Source organism: Mauremys reevesii, linkage group 1 (genome assembly GCF_016161935.1).
Source record: "Mauremys reevesii isolate NIE-2019 linkage group 1, ASM1616193v1, whole genome shotgun sequence".
NCBI classification, from domain to species: Eukaryota; Metazoa; Chordata; order Testudines; family Geoemydidae; genus Mauremys; species Mauremys reevesii.
In genome coordinates this window covers 216,680,192-216,688,442 of record NC_052623.1, presented here as the reverse complement: position 1 = coordinate 216,688,442, position 8,251 = coordinate 216,680,192, and positions in this window count along the sequence as shown.

The following is an 8,251-nucleotide window of genomic DNA, read 5'->3' as shown; positions in this document are numbered from 1 at the left end:
AACACTGTGACAGTTTGATTACTCAGACCCACCTCAAGGCTTGGTGTTTCAGATATTGCTTTTTTGTACATTCCACCCCTGCCTTTGCTTCAGAGGTACACTGTCTTTTAACTTTTTGTTCCCCTCCTGCTAGTCATTACCAAAAAAGGATCCAGAATCTCTCCCCATTCTCTCGGTTCTGGCTGCCCCAGCCAGGGCCACATTCTCTGGTCCCTATTTAAAAAGATATTAAACTCTATTAAAAACCATGGAAGGTACCTGTGGTGTGACAGGCACCCCACCCCCTGAGAAGAGGTCTGGAACAGGTCTTTGAGGCTGCACAGGCCAGCAGCCAATCAACAGAGGCCTGTTGGGAGCCAGTCAGGGCAGGGCAGAGGCAGTCAAGCAGGGCCGGGTGAGGCCCTATATAAAGGCTGCCTAGCAGGGGAATAGAGAGTCTCTCCCTGACTGGCAAGGGAGGAGGAGGAGGAGGACGAGGACGATGACGATGATGACGACGACTGTCTCCTGAGTGGAAAGGTAGCACCTTGGACACAGCAGTGCTGGGGAAGGGCAGAAAGAGCTGGGGAGCTCTGGCCAAGAAAAACCCCAGGCTGCAGGCCTTGTTACAAAGGGCCAAGCAGGTGCACAGGGCCAAAGGGGAAGTGGTCCAGGGACAAAAGGTGGACAAGGGGAGAGAAGGAGGGCAGGTAGGCTGCTGCTAGAGGGTCCCTGGGTTGAGACCCAAAGTAGCGGGTGGGTCTGTGTCCCCCCCATTCCTTCTTGTACTACACCTGGCTGAGGAGGACCGTGGCTGGATTCAGGCTGTGGCTGGCCCCTGCGACAAAGGGGCTAGACTTTGAGGCTGCAGTCGGCCACTAGAACAGGTGCAGATGGAGGACTACTGATAACACCACACCCCCAGAAGGTGGTGAGACCGGAGCAGTGGGCACTGCCAGAGGGAAGTGTCCTGAAGAGGACACTGCCGAGTGGGGAGCAACACGGGTCTGGATACTGACAGGGGAGCAGACGATCGACTAGACACCACCAGCAGAGGGAGCCCCGCAGAGGACAGAGCTAATTCCCAGATGTGCCAGGCAGGGGCGAATCTAGGCACCAGCAAAGCAAGAAGGTGCTTGGGGCAGCCCATTTGCAGGGGCGGCAGCTGGCAGGGAGCAAGCCTGGGAGCTGAGAACCAACAGGGGGCCCTGAGAGCTGTAGTTCCTTGGTTAGCTCCCTGCCTATAGAGCCAGCCTTGGAGCAGGGAAAGAACATTTCCCAGCATTCCCTTGGCCGCTATCAACAGGAAAGGGAGGGGGAGGGAGTATGGTAGCTGAAACCTCATGCTGCGGCTTGCTGTGAATGGAGAGCTCACTGCTAGAGCGGGGTTGGCACTGTGAATGTGGAACAAGCGTGCCAAAGGAGCAGAAGGCTTTGGCCCAGATATCCCCTTCAGGGAGGTATGTGGATCCCACTAGAATTTAAAATGAAAAGTTAGGGAGGGGAGGCTCTACTGGACCTGGGCAGCTTTAGATACAGTGCCAGGCACGTAGGAGGATTTCCACTTCTGAGCCATGGAAGCAAATGTAACCCCTCTGCCAGGCTGAAACAATAGCAGCAAGGGCCAGGTTCAATATCTAGGGGTTCCTTCCCCTCAACGTAATGCAGACCAGCTCGAGCCCCCACCCAGTGACCTGGGAAAATCTTACACACACCCCTGGGCGCCTCAAAGAGGCAATACTTCCCCTCTCGCAAGCACAGACTCTTGGTGTAGCAGAAAAGGTTTAATTACATAAGATAAACAACAACAAGCATGAAATTTGGAAAATACCTCAACTGGAGTTCATAGGTCAAACCGTGAGCAAAGACCCACCCCAGCAACTTGGGCCGTGTCCTTCTCTCTGGGCCCTTGAGTCCAGCAACCCCCCTAAATCACCCACAGTCCCAAAAGTCCCACAATTCAAAAGTCTCTGTCCCGGGTCAGGCAGCCCAGAGTTCAAGAGTCTCTTTGCAGAGGTCCCCCTCCCCAGCCTAGGTAGAAAGGGGCACCTTACGTGGTTCGGGGCCAACTGCCCTGCCTCTTCGTGGGGTTCTGCTTCCACTAGTCGTCCCCGCAAACAGCTCAGCTCCGCTTACTCTGTGGGCTGCTCCACTCTGCCAGCTGCTCTGGTCCACCAGCTGTCCTGTGATCCGCTCCAGCCGTCCTCACGAGCTGCTCAGCTCCACTCTGCTCTGCCAGCATTACTTCAGACTCCCCCACTCATCAGCACAGTGCTCTCAGCTCAGCAAGTCCAGCTCTTCAGTGATTTCAGCTCCACTCATTAGCACAGTGCTCTCAGCTCAGCAAGTCCAGCTCTTCAGTGATTTCAGCTCATAGTAGGGAAGCCCCAGTACCAGTGAATTCAGCTCAGTAACCTGCATCTAGATTCTTAAGGGAATCAAAAGTTAACTCTGACATTCCACAGTGGAGAGAAGCATAGGTGGAACTGGTGCTTCTGACTCACACAAAGAGCCTGCACCACCAAGTACAGATACCTGTCCCCAGCCTCTCTCTTTTCAATGGGTTTTGGAACCCATGTGCCCCATCTAGCAAGCGCTATCCAGCTGACAATGAAACCCCCCATCACAAGACAATTTTGTAGTTCCCCATTTACCCAATCAGGGTTACAACATTTCATTCCTCCTGCCCCAATAACAATGAAATTGGGGCTCCCACAGCTGTGAAAATAACCATCCCATGCTGCTTTGCGGTATGCTAAGTGGGGTGGGAGTGCCCATGCAAATAACTGAAATACCAATGCAACACTTTTTGCACTCCCCATAATTTACCACCAGATGTCAGGGTGGGGCTCATCCTGACTCTGCTTACATCCTCCCCCCAGCCGAGAATTTGTCGTCCCGATAAATCACATTCCCTACTGTACCAACTTATTGGCCCCCGTCAAACGGCCTCAGATAGCCCACTTTAGCTTCCACAAGCCTGTGTGCTAAATGTATTGGCTCCTCACTAGTCACCCCAGGTGCATCATAAGTTAACCGTTTCACTGGTCTTATTACCCTGTCTCGCCTATTGAGAATCTCTGTTGCTGTGGCAGGGGGGACATCCTCTTGAGTAACGGATGGGGAAGTTTCCTGTGAGTCCCCCTCAGATACTGCCATAGGCCCCTGCATTTCCAGTTCTAACAGTGGAGGGTTGATGGTGCTCAGGACATCCTCCACCTGTATGTCTCTGCTGTCCAATAACCCGGGCGTGACATCACATGGGGGTCCCACCAGTGGCTCAGGGGTATCAGGAATAGGCCTAAATACTTCTGCCATGGGGTTTAGGGTGGAAGAGGAGGTGCTCTCATTTGATTCAGCTGATCGAGACTGAAATCTTGTCTTCATCCCAGGGTACACCATGGTTGTGTCTTCCTCCTCAGACTCACTCTCAGATGTGCTGAGTAAGGGTAGGTTAGCTGCAGGAGGCCGCCTGTCCATGTTGGAAGGTGGCTTTGGTACAGCACCTTCATTCTGCCCACTTGCCCTGTTGTGGCCCATCTCATAAGGGCTGCCCACCAATTCCCCCACAGGGAGCAAAAGGTTTCTATGCACAGTCTTTGCCTGCCCTGGACCCTCTTCAGGTTTGATCTTGTAGACCGGCAGGTCTCCTAGCTTTTCCATCACCAAGTAAGGTATTGCCTTCCATCTGTCAGCTATCTTGTGTTTGCCAGCAATACCCAAATTTCGCAGCAAGACTCTGTCCCCTGGCTGGAGCTCTTGCAGACGTACCCTAGCATCATATCGATGTTTGTTGCGGTCTGCGTTCTTCCGAGCTGCAGATGCCGCCAAGTGATAAGCATCCCGCAGCTTTTCTCGTAGTCGGGATACATATTGCTGATGAGTTTCATAGCCATCTCCATCCTCGGATACACCAAAGCACAGGTCTATGGGTAATCTTGGTTCTCGCCCAAACATCAAAAGATACGGGGTGAATCCCGTAGCGTCGTTCTTTGTGGCGTTGTAGGCGTGCACCAGAAATGCAACATGTTGGCTCCAGGTTGCTTTCTGTTCTGGCCGCAAAGTCCCCAACATATCTAATAGGGTTCGGTTGAACCTCTCTGGCTGAGGATCACCTTGCGGGTGATAAGGCGTTGTCCTCGACTTTTTAATTCCTGCTATCCTTAGCACCTCCTTTAGAAGGTGACTTTCAAAGTCCCGCCCCTGATCTGAGTGTATCCGGGCTGGGAATCCATAAACTGAGAAATATTTTTCCCACAGTACTCGAGCGACAGTAGTGGCCTTCTGATCACGTGTGGGATATGCCTGCGCATATCGCGTATAATGGTCGGTCACGACTAGAATGTTCCCAATATTCCTCTTGTCTACTTCTAAGGACAAGAAATCAATGCAAACCAGCTCCAGAGGTTTGTTGCTGGTGATGTTTTTCAGATATGCAGCCCTTGTGGGCAGAGTTTTCCTTTGAACGCATCGAGAGCAGGTTTCACATTTTCTGCGAACATCTTCAGCCATCCGGGGCCAATAGAACCTACTGCGAATAAGTTCCAGGGTCCTCTCCATTCCTAAATGTCCAAAGTCATCATGCAGGGCCCTCATAGCCAGGGCTCTGTACTCTTTCGGCAGCACTAGTTGGGTCCGTTGTTTTTGTAAAGGATCTGTGGTCACACGGTGTAGCACTCCCTGAATCAGTTTTAGTTTGGTCCATTCTCTCAATAGCAGCTTACCTTCTGGGTTGGGCGGGACAACCGCAGCTGGGCTTCGCCCCTCCCTTTTGGCAAGTAGTGTATCACGGATGTCAGTATCTTGCAGCTGGGCTTCCTGCCAGTCAGCCGCATTGAGCACGGGCAAGGGAGATTGGTCCAATGCAATGTAGTTCACTGAAGCAGAAGGCACGCATTCAGGGGGAAGGCCCAAAGCTTCAGCAACACATCCATGAAGGCTCTCATGGGCCTCCGGCTCTCTGCGACTCACGCTGCAAATAGCTCTCACTCCATCTGTGGGTATCACAGCAACTTCAGGTGTCTGCGGACGTCTGGACAATGCATCTGCATCTACATTGCTTCTCCTGGATCGGTATTGAATGCTGAACTCATAGCTAGCCAAGGCGGCCACCCATCTCTGCCCTGTAGCATCCAACTTAGCACTTGTTAGCACATAAGTCAGGGGGTTGTTGTCTGTCCACACCTGGAACTGAGCACCATACAAGTAGTCTCGAAATTTCTCAGTGATGGCCCATTTCAAAGCCAAGAACTCCAGCTTGTGGATGGGATATCGAGTTTCACTGTCAGACAGTCCTCGGCTGGCAAAGGCTACAGGTTTGTGGTGGCCTTCCTCTTCCTGATACAGTACTGCTCCCAGACCCTCCGAACTGGCATCAGTATGCAGGATAAATGGTTTGCTTGGATCAGCAAAGACTAGGATGGGAGCATGAGTTAGGCGAGTAATGATTTCCCGAAAAGCCCTCTCACATCTTTCATCCCACCGTGGCCCAAATGGTTCGAAGGGGCCATAGTGTCTCTGCACAGGAGGCTTTGGAGGCCTCCTCTTATTCCGGGTCTTAGATTTGTACTTGTTGCACTGGTATCCCCTGGTAAGATCATTCAGAGGTTTTACAATTGTGGCATAGTTCTTCACAAATCTGCGGTAGTAGCCACTAAATCCAAGAAAGGTCTTGAGTTCCCTGTAGTTAGTGGGACGTGGCCAGGTAGTGAGTGCTTTTATTTTATCGGGATCAGTACTCACGCCCTCTTGGGACACGATGTGACCGACATACTTTACTGAGGTTTGGCAGAACTGGCATTTGTCAATTGAAAGCTTCAAACCATATGCCTCCAACCTATCGAGCACTTTAAGAAGTCTTTCTTCTTGTTCCTCCAAGGTTCTTCCAAACACAATCAGGTCGTCCAAGTAAACTAACACTTGCAGTAAAGTCATGTCTCCCACTTTCTCCATAAGTCATTGAAATGTGGCAGGGCCCCGGAAATCCCTTGGGGCATGCATTCAAACTGGTAGAACCCTAACGGGCAGATGAAGGCTGTCTTCTCCTTATCCTCTTCTCCCAGAGGGATCTGGTAGTATCCACTCCGAAGATCCAATACAGAGAACCACTGGCTACCTAGCAAACAGTCCAAGGCATCTTGTACTCGAGGCATGGTGTATTGATCAACTGTAGTGCGCCTGTTTAGGGTGCGATAGTCAATACACATCTGGATTTTTCCACTCTTTTTACGAACAACCACAATGGGTGAAGCATAGGGGCTTCGGGACTCTGTAATGATACCAGCTGCGATCAGCTCTTGAAGATGATGGCGCACGTCTTCCATCTCAGAGAGGGCAATCCTCCTAGACCTCTCCCTGAAGGGTCGGGGATCTTGTAGCCTGATGTGGTGTTCCACTCCTTTGGCACATCCCACATCCCACTCATGTAGGGAGAACACCTTGGATCTCTCACAAAGCTTTTTCCTCAGGCGATCTTTCCACTCCTCGGACAGTGGTGAGTCCCCAAAGTCAAACTTTGCAGGATCTATCATTGGAACTTCAGCTTCACACTGCGGTCTCACAATGCTTTCAGGCTCAAAGATGTCTGCAATCTTCTGCCCTGGTTTTACAAACACATCACGGCGTGTTTCATTAGCAACCAGGATAGTCACCTCCTCCTGGGCTTCAGCAGGTAGGGTTATGACTCCACTGAGAACCAGCACTCCCTCTGGGAGCCCTCCCTCGGTTGGCTGCTCTGCCACAGCTAATGTTCCCTTACTACCTTTTAGGCAGGTACTCCTGACAATCACCTCCTTTTCTGACATTGCAGGCACCACCAAAGGGACCGGGCCCGCATACCTCAGTGCTCCTACTGGCAAATCAGGCATCACTTTTCTTGTGTCCTCAATTTTCCTGTAGGCCGCGGCACAGTGTGTGTGTATCACCAAGGTGTTCAGATATTGGTCTCCTGCTTGCTGTCTGCAGTAATCGGCAAGTATCCTAAAGAGGCTGGAGTTGGTCCCTATTAGCACGGACACATCAGAGGCTCCTTTGGGGTCAGGGCATATTAAAGCAGCAGTGTCCACCTCCTGTCTTACCCCAGCAATCTCTTCTGGGAATTCCAGGTGTACTATGACATAGCCCTGATAGGGGTATTCATCCATGCTAAGGCCACACAGGCCAAGTCCTGTCAGGGGCTGTATAGGCAGATGCCCAAGCATCTGCTGGTAGAAAGACTGGAATATGATGGTCACTTGGGATCCCGGACAAGCCCCCAAAAATGTAACCCCTCTGCCAGGCTGAAACAATAGCAGCAAGGGCCAGGTTCAATATCTAGGGGTCACTTCCCCTCAACGTAATGCAGACCAGCTCGAGCCCCCACCCAGTGACCTGGGAAAATCTTACACACACCCCTGGGCGCCTCAAAGAGGCAATACTTCCCCTCTCGCAAGCACAGACTCTTGGTGTAGCAGAAAAGGTTTAATTACATAAGATAAACAACAACAAGCATGAAATTTGGAAAATACCTCAACTGGAGTTCATAGGTCAAACCGTGAGCAAAGACCCACCCCAGCAACTTGGGCCGTGTCCTTCTCTCTGGGCCCTTGAGTCCAGCAACCCCCCTAAATCACCCACAGTCCCAAAAGTCCCACAATTCAAAAGTCTCTGTCCCGGGTCAGGCAGCCCAGAGTTCAAGAGTCTCTTTGCAGAGGTCCCCCTCCCCAGCCTAGGTAGAAAGGGGCACCTTACGTGGTTCGGGGCCAACTGCCCTGCCTCTTCGTGGGGTTCTGCTTCCACTAGTCGTCCCCGCAAACAGCTCAGCTCCGCTTACTCTGTGGGCTGCTCCACTCTGCCAGCTGCTCTGGTCCACCAGCTGTCCTGTGATCCGCTCCAGCCGTCCTCACGAGCTGCTCAGCTCCACTCACCCAGTGGCTGCACAAACTGCTCCACTCTGCTCTGCCAGTATTGCTTCAGGCTCCCCCACTCATCAGCACAGTGCTCTCAGCTCAGCAAGTCCAGCTCTTCAGTGATTTCAGCTCATAGTAGGGGAGCCCCAGTACCAGTGAATTCAGCTCAGTAACCTGCATCTAGATTCTTAAGGGAATCAAAAGTTAACTCTGACATTCCACAGTGGAGAAAAGCATAGGTGGAACTGGTGCTTCTGACTCACACAAAGAGCCTACACCACCAAGTACAGATACCTGTCCCCAGCCTCTCTCTTTTTAATGGGTTTTGGAACCCATGTGCCCCATCTAGCAAGCGCTATCCAGCTGACAATGAAACCCCCCATCAC